Raw genomic sequence first — 16,475 nt, forward strand, 5'->3', positions numbered from 1 at the left:
AAATTTTATGCAACTGATCTTGGTTTCCAAACAACTGTTTTTAAAAAGAAGGTGAAAAGGGTGAGACCAAGACTGAAGAAAAATTAACAGAAGCCAGCAAAATGGTGGGATGCAATTTCCATCCTGACAGCAAGTAGAATTACATAGAAGATCATCCTCTGGACATGCCTGTGGGAATTATTTGATTGCATTAATTGAGGTGAGAAGTCCTGCCCGGGGCGCCACTCCCAGGCTGGAACCCTGAACTGTGCTAGTGGAGAAGGGAGCTGAGCCCCAGCATGCATTCATTGCTTTCCTCTTTTGACTGTGGGTGTCATGTGACCAGCTGTGTTATGACCAGCTTCCTCAGATTCTTGCTGTCTTGATTTCTCTGGGATGGCAGACTCAACCCTGAGCTCTAAGCTGAAAATGCACCCTTTCTTCCTTAAGTTGCTTTGGTCAGAGTATTTTATCACAGCAATAGAAGAAAACAAGATGACAAGTATTAACAGTGTGGGAAATAAAGACAAGATAGACCTGTGTCATCCAGAGCCAAATGACCAATGTCAACACCCTTCCCATTAGGATGACGGATGAGGGGGCTGAGTTAATGATCTTTGCATTCATTTTATGTTTAGAATGTGAACAATACTTAAGTTTGATGTGTCCCATATTGGGAAATTTAGGGTTTTCTTTTTCTTCTTCTTTCTTCTTTCTTCTTCTTCTTCTTCTTCTTCTTCTTCTTCTTCTTCTTCTTCTTCTTCTTCTTCTTCTTCTTCTTCTTCTTCTTTTCCTCCTCCTCCTCCTCCTTCTCCTCTTTCTCCTCCTCTTCTTCTTCCTCCTGCTCCTCTTTCTCCTCCTCTTCCTCTTCCTCCTTCTGATCCTCTTCCTCGTCCTCCTCCTCTCCCTCCTCCTCCTCTTCCTCCTCCTTCTCCTTGTGGTCTAGGCTAAAATGCCACATTCTCCACCTCATAGAGGCTTTCCATGTCAATCTGACATATGTTTTTCCTCAATTGATCTCTGTCATTTACCCCATTTAATTCTTTGGTAGCACTGAATACAATTTGCAATTTTCCTGTTCCCTCAATTTTATATTATCTGCTGCTTTGACCACAGAACATTTCAAGCTACATGAAGACATGGATCTTTACTCTCTTGGTCAGGCATGTATACCAGAAACAGTGCGTTGCACATAGGGGAATTGAGGAGCTACTTTGAGAGTAAATACAGGAAGGATGATATATCATTTTGGTACATCATCAATGCTCATGCATGGTGCTTGGCATGCAGCATTCATGTGATAGTCTACGCTTGCACATGAATGCACACACTTTTATTTTGTAGTGCCGGGGAACGAACCCATGGCATGCTAAATGCTCTACCACTGAGCTAACTCCAAGTAAAGTTATTCTGTTTTTTTTATGTCAGTGAGAGAGTAGAACTGATCAGCTTTTAAATAGGAGTGTTGATGTGAATTTATTAGTGTCCACATTTGCTTCTAATTACTACTGAAATAATTTCCATAAACTTGGCCCCTACAGCACAGTTTTACTTTATAATTTTCTGATAGGGACCCTTTGGGCTGCTGTTGCTTGTTAAGGTGTAGATAGAACTGAATTCCTTCTAGAGGATAGAAGTGCCTGTGGCTGCCCAAGGCTTCCTGCAGTCCTTGGATTGGGATAGCACCCATCTCTAAGATAATATCATCTAGCCAGATCTTCCTCATGCAGCAGCTCCCTGACATTGACTCTCTTCCCTTCTAGCTACTGCTTCTTCTCAAGACTCTTCTCATCAGTTACTTTAGTTTCACACAGATAATCCAGAATTTTACTCTTGCAAGGGCTTTTGCTTGACATCTGCAAGGTACTGTTCGGATATAATGGAACTGAGTCATGTGGGCTGACAAAAGTCATGGCTTGGTTAGGGACAACTACTCCGCTTATCACATCCTCACTTGGTGTGATTCCCTGAACAAATTACACTTGTATGGGGGAAAGCCCATGGAAACATCATCTCTGGTCTTTCAAACATGTACTGTGTGATCATAGTCTAGACAATAATTCCCTGTGCATATCCTCTGTTGTTCTCTCATCTCAGAACCGTGGTCTGAATGTATGAACAACACAGCTTTGCATACGCTGAGCCATAGTTTATACTAATACCACCTCTGCATACAAGTTATGTGAAATGAAGCAGATGTTGACATCTCTGGACAGGCTGAAATCCATTTCTGTTGCTGGTAGAAGATAATTATAATCAGATGAAAAGACACTGCTCTCACAGCAGCAGAATTAGTATATCTTATGAGATAAAATTCAGTGAGAGCCAAACAAGTTACATCACTATTAGGAAAATATGTATTAAGACTGCAAGAGTAGCCAAGAAGTCATATTATGGACTCCAAAAGCTACATTTACCTCAGATAATTCTCTTCATTGTCTTAGGGTAAATCAGCCTGTACAATTAAATGAGCCCAGGGGCCTAACACATTAACTTGCCGTCCATATATCCTGTCTGCCTGGGCACTGCTGGTGTTTCTGGCATTAGTTATGAAGCAATTCTTGCTGTGTTTGCACAGCATGCAGCAGTGCTCCTAGCAGGCTGCTGAGGGCCGCCAATGAATAATGCCCTCGAAGCTCCTACCCCTGTGTGTTTATGTCTAACAACTACATCAGCAATAGCTGTTCCTCTCCTCTCTCTGTGAGGTTACAGCAGAGCTGTAAATAAGCCCCTGGCAGCAGGGTTCGGTTGGCACTGGTAACCATGACTGCAAAGCCTACAGACTCGCACAGTTGCCCGGAACATTATAGGCAATTATTGCCAATAGTGTTGTTTAAGATGACCAGCCTTAAGCAGGGGCATGCAATTTTTCTAAAATCTCATTTACTTTTAATTGAATCATTCAATGCACGCATCAGGTCTTTCCTGGGATTCTATCTGTGAGGAGTTAACATTCCAGAGGAGTGGGAACACCTCCACTGCTTACCCTTCTCTCTAAGTTATCAGGAATTGCACGGGGGAGGCATCATCTCTTGTGGTAGAGGCTGGGCCTTCTCTCATGCCAGCTATGTGTCTCTTAGGGAGCTTCAGAAGAGACCGCATGATCTCAAGCTTGTGTTTTACAGCCCAGTGAAACAACACTCTTTCAAGGTTCCCGCCTACCTTATTTTCCCAGAGGCCACAGAGAAACATTTAGCTAAAAGTCACAGGAAAGCCAGTGTTCCTTAAGCTTTTAAGAATGAGGTCATTTCCACTTCCCTTTGGTGGGTAGGCCTGGTGCCACTCTGAGGAAGGGGAAGCAGCCTATCCAGATGACACCTGATAGGCTGTCATCATATGGTGGAAGGAGGTCCCCTTCTGTCACAGGTCTAGGGGAGGGTAATAGGGTTAAAGAGGGCAGAAGGGCAGACTGGGAAGATAGAAGTGAGGGGATAATAATTGGGATGTAATCTGACTAATAAAATTTAATTTTAAAAAAAGAATGAGGTCATTCTCAGTAACTACTGGCTAGTTTAATACTCTCTAGTGAATACCTTTCAAATGGAGGTATTAACCTCCTTTTCAGTAAGATCAGCAAAGGTACTCATGCTAAGTATGTGCCACATAACACACAAGATATATGGATATATGATTTATTGTAGAAGCATGGGGAGAAAAGGAAGTGAGGGGATAGCCCAGAGGAACAGAGAGAGAGAGAGAGAGAGAGAGAGAGAGAGAGAGAGAGAGAGAGAGAGAGAGAGAGAGAGAACATAAGAAAGAGATGGATGATGGATGGCAGGTTTGTTCTTGTTTATCCTGGGCCCCTGGTAGCAGTGGCAGGTGATGACATCAGAGGTTGCTAAGCAACCTGAAGGCAGGCTTGTGAAGCTACCTAGAGGCTGGCTTGTAGAGCTGCTTACATGCTAACAGCGAGTCTTTGACTTAGAATTTTTCAAAATAATAGAAACACCTGGCAGAAACACGAAGAAAAGATACCAGTGCTAGAGTCCTGACCAAAGTGGTCCCATGTGAGGATCATAGTGAGAGAGGTGTCTGCCACTGAAAGGCATGAGGACAACCCTTAAAAAGACCCTTATTTCTCTGGGCTTCGCTGAGCCCCAGCATCCCACCTGGGCCCCAGACAGCAGTTTCCTAGGTCTGTCAAGATAGTGAGCAGGTTCATCTGTCATAGCATAGGAGGGCAAACATGTCGGTAGGGCCCTGCTCACTCTCAAAGCTCTAAGAGTGTCCTCCTGTACCCTTCCAGTTACAGGCGTGGCAGTGCTCTTTAATTTGAAGCATCATTACTACACTCCTGCTTGGTCTTTACACAGCTATTCCCGCTGTGGATCAAATCAAAATCACATCTTGCCCTCCCCCTCGCCCTTGTCCTCACTCCAGCTGTCTCTCCCCTTTCTGCACTTGTGTGTGCCAAGTGCTTGTGTATATGTGTGCAAAAGCCAGAGCTCATATCAGATGTCAACATCAAAGCCAATCACTTTCCACCTTATTTTTGAAGTTCATTATTATTGCTGTTAGTGTGAAGTGCATGCTGTGCATCTGTGAACCCATTCATGTGCTCATGTGCACATCACACACACACACACACACACACACACACACAGACACACACACACACACACAAATGTGTGAGTATCAAAATAGGACTGTGAAGTTGGGTCTGTCCTTCTACCTTTGCGCAGGGTCCAGGGTTTGAACTCTGATATTCCAGGTGGCAAACTCTTTATTGACTAACCCACGTCCCCAGACTCCAGCTCCTTTCTCATAGACACATCAGCTCGTGATTCTGTCACAGGGATGTTTTGTGAACTACCCCTGTAAAATTCCAGCTGTGAAATGACACTAGGCTACTGAGACAAGGCTGCGTTTGCGTGGTGTCCAAATCTGCCCGTCGCATCTGATTGTTCCCTGAACCTTACAGGAGCATGATGAGAAATGTAAGGAAAGCTGGCAGCTCCTACACCCTGCCAAGTGTCTTTCCTTGGTGCAGCACCTGTTCCCACCAGCCAGGCTTTCTCCCAGCAGGAATCCAGCTAGGATGCTGGCTTCATTCTAGCTCTCCTCCCCTGGAAAAGCTCCCTATCTGAGGCTCTCCTGTCTTCCCTGGAGGACTCTGGAAGACTCTGCTAAACCTCCATGCAAAGTACGAAAATTTGGTTTTTGCACATGTTTGCTTAGAGCACACTTTTATTTTTGACTACAGAAGTAATATACGATGTGTTTTTTTAATGCATCAGAATATTAAAAACCTAAACAATCCTACTTGATCTCTCCTCCCAGAGGAAGCCACTTCGCTGTTAAGATGAGCTATCCGACGGCCTGTCTCTATGGAACAGATAATCTACCTTTTGCAACCAATTAGGACAAGACTGCACATATTGCTTCCTCACCCCCTGGCTCTCTGCTTCACAGAACAGAATAAACTCACAAGTGTAATTACCTGACCTCACACCTATGGAAACAGCATCAGGACCACAAAGGCTCTGTTGCTGTTTGCTCATTAGCTCTCCTAATCCTGTTCTCCGTCTACTCACCAAAGGCTGTCTAGAGCCCAGTGGTACTGGCCGCATGTTATTTCACATTATGTGTGTCCGTAATTAAGCTAAGGAATTCTGCGTTATGGATATGTCAGGTTATTTTAAATAAAACACTAACAAAATAATGGATAATGTTGGCCACAAACCCATTTGAACAGCTCTGATAATTGCATTAAAGTGTGCTCCTTAATCAAAAGGCTCACGCTGTACTCTTATTGAGATACATATGTAAGCCCTAAAAATCGTTAACCGCTTTCCACGTTACTCTCTCTTCTTGCATTCCCTTCAAACACTGTGCACTCATCATCTTAGCTCTGACTAATTTGAAAAGCAGACAGTACTGTCTTATTGCATTTTTAATCTTCCTGTCTTTGCTTACTAGTGGGGTTAGAGATTCCTATGTATATTTATAAATTAATATCTTTCTTCTTCTGTAATTGGGGCTTGAAATTAGTGTTTTTTTCTCTTTCCTGGTGGAATTTTCCCCTTAGTGCTTTTAATTTAGTAATTTATTTAGCTGATTTATACTGAGTGTTTATAATGTGCCAGACAGTTGGCTTGAGTGAGAGAAAAGAAGACTGAATCAATAGGATTGGTAGGTGATATCTACCTTTGTGGAAAATTACGTTTGTTTCCTTGTTAATTTGCAACGTCTCTTTATATATTGGGGTCTTTAACCATTCGATAAATCAACAACATTTCTATTAATTTGTCATTTTCAAAATTTGGGGGTACAGTCCCTTTTTTTATAGACCTTTAGGAATAAAATCTACATTTTGTTTTTTCAGGAGGAAAAAGGAAAAATGCTATACTTAATGAAAACTTCCTCATTCGTTTGCCTGCATGTTTTCCCTTTTCAAGTAAAATTTCTATTTGAATTTTTTTATTTTATTGTATGTCATGAGGTTTAGAATTTTATTTTTCTGAATCGTAATTAATTATTCTAGTGACAAGTATTAATGATCTGTCATGTTTTCAGTTTTTAGTGAAAAAAATGATAAATGAGATTTATCAGCCACCATTACTTTAGCTTCCTATACTGTCTTTGTTAGTTTTAACTGTCAACTGTCAATTTGCCTCCAGTGATCGGAGAGAGTTCCACTTGAGGAACTGCTCAGGTTGCATTGGCCCATGAGCATGTCTGTGGGGGATTGGCGTGATTGTTAATGTAAGAGAGCCCAGGCCATAGTGAGTGCCACCATTTCAGGGCAGGTGGTCCTGCCATTATAAGAAAGCTGGCAAAACGTGAGGCTGCCAACAAGCCAGCTAGCAAGCAGCGTTCTGCATGATTTTTGCTGTGCTCTTGTCTGTTGGGTACCTTGGCTGGCAGTATTGCCATGTGAAAAAGCAAGAAGGCCTGACTTGCATTCCTGTCTTGACTTCAGTAATGGACCATGGACCTGGAGTTGTAAGACAAAATGAACGTTTCTTCTCATTTGCCTTTGAGTCACGTATTCATGTCAGCAGCATAAATAAGACGAAAACATACAGCAACCTTGTTCTATGTGTTCCCAGATCCATATTACACACTTTGCTGCAAAGTTTTTCTTCTGTGTTTTAATATATAACATGACAAAATTTGGTTTATTTGCCCATTGGTTCTCTCTCTCTCTCTCTCTCTCTCCCTCTCTCTTTTTCCTAATTTCACATTTCTGACTCAAGCGCACAGCCTCACTGGCATTTTAATTAGGATTGCCAAAACTTCTTTAGATGGTAAATATGGATTTCTCTCACTTCTGTTCCTAGTTCATAAATAATGGTTCCTGATTATATCATGCTGAGTCTTTTCACATCCCTGAAACTAATGTCCCTTCTTATAGAACTATACAAGTAGGCCTGCCAATCCGAACCATCTATTAGAAACTCTGCCCCATTAGCCTGGAAAAATATAAGCTGAAAACAAAGTTTTGAGGTGGTCCAGAAAAAGAAAAGAAAACAAAACAAAACAATACAAAACAAAAGAGGGAAGAAACGTTGACTTTCAGATCCAAATGTCATTTTCAAATAAATCATATATAAAAATGAAGGTTAAAAAAATCTAACTAGATATTCCTTTTTATCGAGGAAAATGATACACATAGGTTATATATTTGATTGAAAATGTAAAATAATTAGGATATTTTGTAATTCTTTTGAAAGATGTCGTGGCTATTTGGTCCAATATAACATTATTCTAGAGAAAATTAAAAATATAATTTCTAACATTTTTGTTAAGAAATATTAGATGTAAGGGGTTAAGATGAGCACCTCCTGTAGGATGTCATTAAGAACTTCTACATGAACTGCCATCTTTCCTGAATCCTCTGCTTTGACTCACATTGATTTTGTCTCTGGATGACGAGCTTGCAGCCTGTCACCAGCTTTCAATCATTTGCTTTATGAAACTGTTTACCAGGGTTCTCAAGATGGCTCTGAGACTATCTGCAGATAGGAGGCTATCTTCACTAGCTGTGAACCTTGAGAAAGCTGAATTAAGTTGCTTTGTTCATTCAAAAAGCTTGCACAAAACGTCTCCGTCCATTTCTAATTATATAACTTAAAAAAAAAAATCCATGGATTCATCAAGTGCTCACTGGTGTTTCTCTTGGCACCCCAAGATGGTTCAAATTTCTTATAGAGATATGCAGTGGCACTGTGTATATCTGGCCCTCTCACTTCCTAATGCCGTGACCCCTTAATACAGTGCTGCATGTTGGAGTAACTGCCATCCATAAATGATTTCACTGGTACTTCATAACTGTAATTTGGCTACTGTTATGAGTCACAATATAATATGTGCTTTTTTTCTATATGTTTTCTATATGTTTCTTATATGTTTTTTTCTAGCCTTCTCATCACCTCCACTCTTACCCCACGAACTGTGTTGACATAACTGGGTAGGTAACTCTAGGGCCAACTAAATCAGCTAATTTCAGGGGGAAATAAAATAGTGCACAAATTTATTGTTCAGAACAAGATGGAGGCTCATAGCTTCTGCCTAGTCACGTCAACCAGCAAGCCCTAAACAAGTCTTTCTACATTATGATATAGATATCTTTGGATACGTTTATATCTAACTTTTCCCTTTAAGATGGATAGTTTCTCAGTCTCAGGGATGGGCCTGGAAAACATGTACCATCTCTGGGAATCACTTGCCCTTTCCTGTGGTTCTTGGGACTTTTAAGTATTGCTCACTTCATGCTGAGGCCTTTAGCAAACAGCACCACCAGAAAAATGAGCGTAGGAGCTCAAAGTTGCCATCACAAAATCAGAGCCCTGAGGCCAGAAAACTGTCCCTACCTAGGAGGCGTTCCACAGCGTGCAGCAGGCTGCATTCAATGGTCAAAGGGCCTCACTTCAAGTCAAGTCCTCCTCATAATCTTATTTCCAAAGCTTTTGGAAAGTATTAACTTTTCTTCTCATTTTCAAGTGGCAATTGAAAAGTAACAGGATATAATTTAATTTATATGTAAATGAAATTATTTTTCCATTTATATATTACAGTTGAAGGTGAAAAAAAATCTCTTCATCTCGATTATTAGAGGCAAAAAGACTGAGTTGAATGATTCTTCTTTCATCAACCAAAGGCAAAATTCTAAATTATATTTAGTTGCCTAATTTAATGGCATGATTATATTGAATCAGACTAGGACATTATCTACAAGTGTCAAAAGTTTTCCTCCTCAGCAAAATTTCAGTCCATTTTTTCCTCTCATTAAAAACATGTGAATTCTTTAGCTCACATTTTCTTTTATCCGGACCCCATGTTCATAAACCTCACCATCATGTATTTTTCTCAGCTGTTTTGGGAGGTCTCCGATCCTTTAGAAGAGTGTCAGTATTGGGGTGCAGCCTTCACCTACACTTGATGGATGCACTTGCCTTTGGAATTGCTTTATTTATACTTAAAAATAATTTTTACATGCCTTGCTTTTCCCCAAATTGTTTACATCCCGCTTCTTCTAGTAGGACACCACAGTGAACACTGGCTGATCTTGATCAATGCCCGGCACCAGAGGTTTGATGTACAAGGCCATCCACGCCAATAAGCAGGTAGCACGCCACTTGATGCTTGCCCGAGTAAGTCAATTTTCAGGAGAATGCGATTAAATCCTTTTATGAAATGGATTGGCCAGGTGGCTTGAGCTTAATGGTACATATAAGCAGTGTAATCTGCTTTAAATCTAGAAAGTCTCTAAAGGCCCATATGTTGTAGGCTTGCCCTGTACCCAGATCATAGTTTTATTAGACAGTGGTGGGACTTTTACCAGGAGGAGCCTACTAAAAAGGGAACTGTGGGGCCCCGGTGTCTGTGGTCCGTTTCTCTCCTTTTCTGCTCTCTCAGCAGCGTCCAGATATGAACTCTGCCCTGCAAAACATCCTCCTTCAGTGATATGCTAACTTCCCACAAGCTCAAAAGCAAGAAGCGTTAGGACCAACTGATTCTGATCTAGACCATCCAAACTTGTGAGCAGAAATGGATCAATTCCTTTATAAAGTTCATTATTTTTGGTATTTGTTATAGTGTTAGAAAACTAGGTCGATTGTTTTTAATAAGTAAAATTTATCTAGAAATATAGATGGGTAAGCAATAACTATTAATTGAAATATTTTAATGGCATACTAGTATATGTACAGACTATTAGCTTTTATAATGATTTTAAGTTAGATTCTATCATCCCATTTCATAGATGAAGAAACAGGAATATGGGGTAGTAAAATGACTTGCCCCAAATTAAAACTTACAGTGACAGAGTCAATTTTCAAATTTCCACATCCTACTCTTAAATTTGAGTTGATAATCATTATGTAGTACCACACCCTGAAACTCTACCTTTTCTGACCCAAATATTGGCCAAGAGCTTGCTTCTACTAAACTTACTGTCAGATCAGTTATTACGAATTAGTACAGCAACATGGAACTCAAAGAAGGTTGCATAGGTAGGACTTTAAATATATTCTTGTCCTTAATGTTATTTACATGTAGTTGGCCTTAATACAGAATTGTCAGATTTAGCACACAGAAACACAGGATACTGAGGGGGGAAATCTAATTCCCAGTAAAAATACTTTCTGGCTTTTTTTGTTTGTTTATTTGTTTGTTTGTTTGTTTTGGTTTTTCAAGACAGGGTTTCTCTGTGGCTGTCCTAGACTCACTTTGTAGACCTCGAACTCAGAGCTATTTGCCTGCCTCTGCCTGCCAAGTGCTGGGATTAAAGGCGTGGGCCACCACGCCCGACACTTTCTAGTTTTTAACATTAATTTTAAATTTGTGTGGAGCACACATATGCTATAATCATATGTTGAAGTCTGAGAATAACCTTAATGAATAAATAATCTCCGACCACATATGTTCTGGGGATCAAACTCAGTTCCTCAGACTTGGAAGCAAATGTCTTTACCCACTGAGCTATCTATCCAGCCCCATTTTAAAATATAACTATGTCCACATAGTGATTTTTGTTGTTGTTGCTATGTTTTGGTTTTTGTTTTTCAAGACAGGGTTTCTCTGTTACCGTGGCTGTCCTAGACTTTATAGACCAGGCTGGCCTTGAATTCACAGAGATCTGCTTTCCTCTTCCTCCCAGGTGCTGGGATTAAAGGCATGCGCCAGTGTGTTAGTCTAGATAAAATAAAAAAGTTTACTGTTTACCTCTCTAAAATAAAGGTGCTGCATGCTGAGCTGGCAGACCTGCATTTCTCAGGCAATGCTGCCACAGTCTACTTTATTCCTAAACATGATCCACTGAACAAATAAAGGACATCCATATGTAATTCTGAAAACGCACTAGCAGCCACAGGCCAGCATGATGCAAGAACCAGTCAGACCTCACAGTCACCAGGGGCTTGTGATGGGATCCTGTTCCTATCCTCAGCCCCCAGCCAACAGGATCATGTCCAAATGTGCTAGGAAGAGTGACTTTGTAGACCACTTACAGAAACTCTCTCTTTCTAACAGCATTACTCCGTGTATTTATAGCTCACCTGAAGCTTGAGGCAGCGAGGGTAGGGCGAGTGAATGGTTAGAGCATCAGTAAATTGTTATAAACACCAGTGGCCATTCTTCGTCGCACGGTACTATTGATGCACAACCCAAAATATAATGGACCACTCAAAACATTTTATTAAAGACATCCTTGCCATGACTGTTTCTCTGTGGCTGTTCTGTCTCAGCAATAACATTAGAAGGCCAGATGGGCACAATGGTTGACTAGCCGAGGCCAGAAGTGAATCCTGGATACTGCCTATCGAGCTATCACTGAGACTCAGCCAAAATGCATGATTCCATGTAAAATCAATTATGAAGTCAGCTTCCCACTACTGAGTTCACAGTGACCTTGAAAAATATTGTCCTTTGAGTCATGCCAAGTCAAAAATCATGCAAAGTGTTGTTTAATTGATGAATTGCATTTAAACGCAGCCAGCTCTATCATATTAGCCCTGTGTTGGTCACATCAGCAACTGTTCAGTAAATCGTGCATTAGCTGCTTGACTGAGGGGATGTTGTTAAAAAAAGAAAAAAAAAAAGGAAAAAAGAAACACTGGATAATTTTCTTTGCTGTATGACCAGATGTCCTCTACAAGGGTTAGCACGGTGGGGCAACAGAAAGTAATCAAAGAAGCTGCTAGAAATTATTCAGTGAGAGGGAAAGAGAAGAGCAGAGCACACTGTCTGCATCCCATGCTGAATATGTGAGCACTGGAAATGGAGTCGTCACAGCAGTGAGGATGGCGACAACTGTGCAGGGTTAAAAGTCCCCAGGATTAGATTTTGACATTCAGTCAGAAGCCATGTTTGAGGCCTTGAGGAAGTTTATTTCCTTTCTACCTAGAAGTTGGCTTGAATACTTTTCAAGGCCACTCCCACTTTTTAGATTTATAATTTTTTTCTGTGATGTAACAGGCAATTTTAGCCAGTCTCCGCTCAGGTATTGGCTTGCTGTTTTCATTTTGTGACTATTATAAACAGAATATATAGTTGAAAATCCAATATCAACTTCTTACCAATATCCCTAGTTCTAAGGCAGTTCAGCTAATTAAATTAATCAGCATACCCTAGAGCCAACATAATTCATCCTTCATATATTCTTTAATTTTCAAAAGTCAGTGAAACTGAGGTTTTAGTCAGTAAATATTTAATATTAGTAAGAATGGACTGCCTGTTGTGTACTGAAAGAGGATCCTACCTTCTGGTCTACTTATAGCAGTAAGAATATGAACAAGAAGTTTCAACTGTTTGTGAATAATGATGTTACAATGTTGTTTATAAAAATCTACAGTAGCCTAGAAAGAGTGTAAGCATCTCCTGCCCATCTCCCATGGAAGCTTGGTGTGGTGGTTCACACCTTTAATCCCAGAACTCAGGAGGCAGAGGCAGGTGGATCTTTGTGAGTTCGTGGCCAGCCTGGTCTACAAAGCAAATCCAAGACAGCCAAGGCTACACAGAGAAACCTTGTCTCGAAAAAGCCAGAGGGAGAGAGAGAGAAAGAGAGCTTGAGAGAGAGAGAGAGAGAGAGAGAGAGAGAGAGAGAGAGAGAGAGAGAGAGAGAGAAAGAGAGAGACAGACAGACAGACAGACAGACAGACAGAGACAGAGACAGAGACAGAGAGACAAAGAGGGGAAACTGTTATAGTATAGAAGTAGAAGGTGCTTTCCACGCAGAAAGCAGGGAGTTATTTAGCAAGAGTATGCATGATAGACATAGGCTGGAGGGTGCAGAGGATCAATTTGATAGCTTAAAAAAAACTCTCACAGAATAGCAAAAACAAATGAGGAAGTGAAGTAGTAAAGAATCTTGAGACGCTGGAGAGAGGGCTCAGTGGCCAGAGGGCTCAACTTTCAAACACATGGACCTGAGTTCCATCTCCAGAGTTCACATCAAAACAAGCAAAGAACCTCAGCATGGAGATTGCTCTTGTCATCCCAGTGCAGGGGAGGCTACTTGGAGAGTTCCACGCCAGTGGGAGACCCTGCCAATCAATGACACATCAGGTCTCCAGTGTTCCTTAACTCCAGGATTCATGGCTTGCTTCTCGTCCCTTCTATAGCAGCTGCCCTCCCAGCAAACAATCCTGTGCATAACCTTACAGACTGCAGCTACTAATGACATTGTCTACCCTGCTGTGTTTTCAGCTTGGAAACAAATGTGATTGCTCCTGCATGTGTTGCATCTTAGACTACAGAATTAATTTCTTATGTCCTTCAAGCTTCCCAGTGTCATGGAGCAAGAAATGTGTAATGTACTGATCCTTCTGTAGGCTCATATCTCCTCTGACCTTATAGTTTTCCCATCAATAATGGTAAAAAAAATTTTTTAGCTTGTATTTGTAGTATATTTTGTCCTTTCAGAGGGCCAGAAATTGACTCCTAAATTCTATAGAAATCTGTTTCTTTCTCTGTTAGGATGAATTAAGGTACAGGAATAGGAACAGATGGAAAAAAAGAGCTATAATTAGGGATGAGCAGAAATTGTGGCCTTCCTATTTGTATCCTTTTATTGAGTATAATGTATGAGCTTCAGTGTAATATGTAATGTGGTCATCAATTTTAATCTCTCCAGCCTTTCATTTGACTGCTGCTGCAGTTCCCGTCTGAATCTTCAAAGGGCACTGCCAGAATCATTATCACAGCCACCAGATCTTCTCCCCAGAATGTCACTGAATCTGATCAGTCTATCTTCCTTGCAGCTCGGGAGCACAGGTAGAGAGCTATTGACTCACTCGGATAATCACCTTTTCCCGGGAGCACAGCTCTGGAAGGACTGTGAGCAGCCACATTTCCAATTATATAACCGAGTTCAGGCAAGTATTCTCTTTCAGCCAGCCTGCATTTAAATGGTTCCAGCTCATGGGATAGCACGATTCTGCCTCTGCCTCGACTTAGTTGACTATGTCCTTTTAATTGAGGACAGCAGGCAAACAAACAAATAAGCAAAACAAATGAAACATAAAAATAATTTAAGAAAGCTTTCTTGAACTTGGCATTAGAGATGAACCATCTTTCGGACATTTAAATGTTTCCCATGCATGAGACAACCCAGAAATTTTCTTTTTTTTCCCCACAGCCTTACACTTTGAATGTGAGTGTACAAGAGCCAAAGGAGTCAGCAATCTGTAGCTAGTATCGTGCTAAGAGGAACGAAGGAATACAATTCCAGATGGTGCTTTTGTTCAGGAGGATAAACAGCCTTGGTGAGGCCTCACGTTCAGTCAGATGGTGTACACAGTCCGCAGTCCATTTGACAGCCTCCCAGAGATAAGAACAGCCGAGGCATGCTTTATTACTCTGCTAATTGTTTCCTTTTCTGAAGATATGAAGAAGTCTCCTGACCACGTGAATGTAATTTCAACTTTTCCTTGGAATAACGAGATATACAGGTATCCTCCCATGGAGCTATAAGGAAACTTCACAGGGAGGGCTTGTCATAAGTTCAAATAAAGAAGACAACGTTTCTTTTCAGCATTTTTTTCTGGGCTAGTTCGACTCTACTCATTGTCTACAAGCTGTTGTTTTGTTCATGAAATTCCTTGACTGGCGCAACTCTTCATGATTGCCCTGTGTATAGCCGTGCACGTTGTATCATCTACACTTCTGGGATAAATTTTAATGACAGAAGAAATAACGTCACTCAAAGTCATTTGCTTAGGATCATATTGATTGCATATACTACACCATTCGGTTGCTTTGGGGGTATGTTTAGACACGTGTGTCCGCACCTGAGGCCTAAGCTCATCATTAGCATAGCTAACAATACTGATCATGACCACCAGCCATTGCTGACTAGTTGGTGTTCATTAGCATTCTTTCAGGCTGTGACATCTACAAACCAGTGAAGACAAACGATCATTGCCACACTCAGTTTAGTGGCACAAGACTCTGACAGATGTAACCCCCAAGAGTAAGGACCAACTGCTCATTCCTTCCCACATCTGCATCCTCAAAGAGTAGGGCTAAGATTAGAATACATTTTTAAAGGTCACGTGTTTAAAAAATGAATAATCAAATTGCTTAGAGAAATTTGATAGTAAATTATTTCATTTCTTTTAGATAATTTTGTAGTAGAGCAAACAGAGAAGAATATTTTGGAGCAAAAAAAAAAAAAGACCCACAAATTTGGTTTATATAGTAAGTAGGTTGACAGAACTTTTAACTGAATGCTTCTACAAGATGCAATGATTAAAGAGCTCAGTGTCTGTGAGCTAAAGGTGGAAATAACTCTGGCTAAAGACACCCAGTTTGTACTATCTGTGAGTACATATTTGAGGACAGTTGGTTTACCTGCTGGATCTACTGTTATAGACATCTTCTTCCTTGGAGACCTTTGGCCTTCCACGTCCACCCTGTAGATAAATCATATGTATGCCCTCTCCATGGGGACTCCAGCCATCTATAAAGTGTCAGCACTTTGCCAGTCATGTGTCTGTTCCATTTTCCCGGTGATGTGTCCATTTCTTTGTGTTTCGACTGCTTTCCTCCAAAAGCAGGTACAATAATTGAGATATGGCATATGTTCTAACAAGGAAAGGTCCTGCATAATTTGTGTGTATGTCTCTGTGTGTGTGTGTGTGTGTGTGTGACGTACACATGTGCTGATGCCTCCACCCATCCCATGTGTCTATGAAAAGGCCAGAAGAGCACATTGGGTGCCCTTTTGCTCTCCATTTTACTCCTTGATAAAGGGCCTTCTACTGAGCCTGGAGCTAGGACTGCACCAAGCAAGATGCAACAATCTGGCCATCCAGACAATACCTGGCTTTGTACATGGGCACTAGAGATTCGAACCCAGGACCTTATGCTTATACACTAAGTGCTCTCATATTCCAAGTCATCTCCTTAGCATCTTGTCCAGATTATTTTGTTTTGTTCTGCTCAAGATAGGCTTTCTCTGTGTAGCCTTGGCTGGCCTAGACTCACTTTGTAGACCAGGCTAGCTTCAAACTCACAGTAGTCTGCCTGCCTCTGCCTCTCCAAGTCCTGAG

General features: G+C 41.1%; 2 long non-coding RNA genes across 6 annotated transcripts in view; one reads left to right on the top strand and one right to left on the bottom strand.

Annotated features, from left to right (window-relative positions):
* LOC311595125 overlaps positions 1-16,475 on the bottom strand; it is a 350,591-nt gene that overhangs the window by 150,569 nt on the left and 183,547 nt on the right. The window lies entirely within an intron of this gene.
* Positions 6,653-14,883, top strand: LOC311594054. Of its 5 annotated transcripts, none has more exons than XR_014777929.1 (5): positions 6,653-6,924; positions 9,462-9,548; positions 9,841-9,962; positions 14,057-14,297; positions 14,561-14,883. It is a non-coding gene; the product is annotated as an uncharacterized lncRNA (long non-coding RNA). The 5 variants fall into 5 exon arrangements; XR_014777930.1 differs by having other exon boundaries at positions 14,184-14,297; XR_014777931.1 differs by having other exon boundaries at positions 9,844-9,962; positions 14,184-14,297.

The sequence above is a fragment of the Acomys minous genome, assembly GCF_964271855.1.
Source record: "Acomys minous genome assembly, chromosome: 3".
NCBI classification, from domain to species: domain Eukaryota; kingdom Metazoa; phylum Chordata; class Mammalia; order Rodentia; family Muridae; genus Acomys; species Acomys minous.